Genomic DNA, 372 nt, shown 5'->3' on the forward strand with positions numbered 1-372 from the left:
GGGGGTGAGACAGTGTTGAATAATATTTTCAAAAATGGTTTTATTTTTCTTAAATGTACGGATTGCAGGGATTTTTTTTGAAAATTGTACTGATTGTACGGATTTTTTCGAAAATTGTACGGATTTTAAAAAAAATGTATGGATTTTTTCGAAAAAAATGTACGGATTGTACGGATTTTTTTCCGAAAATTGTACGGATTGTACGGATAGTTTTCGAAAATTGTACGGATTTCTTCTGAAAATGTACGGATTTTTCAAAAAAGTTTTGGCCACCCTGCATTTTTCTAGGACCTAACCAGGATCCAGATTTATTTTCTAGGACGAAACCAGGATCCAGATAAATTTTTCTAGGACCTAACCAGAATCCAAATT

This window comes from Eurytemora carolleeae, unplaced genomic scaffold (assembly GCF_000591075.1).
Source record: "Eurytemora carolleeae unplaced genomic scaffold, Eaff_2.0 scaffold1861, whole genome shotgun sequence".
Taxonomy (NCBI): domain Eukaryota; kingdom Metazoa; phylum Arthropoda; class Copepoda; order Calanoida; family Temoridae; genus Eurytemora; species Eurytemora carolleeae.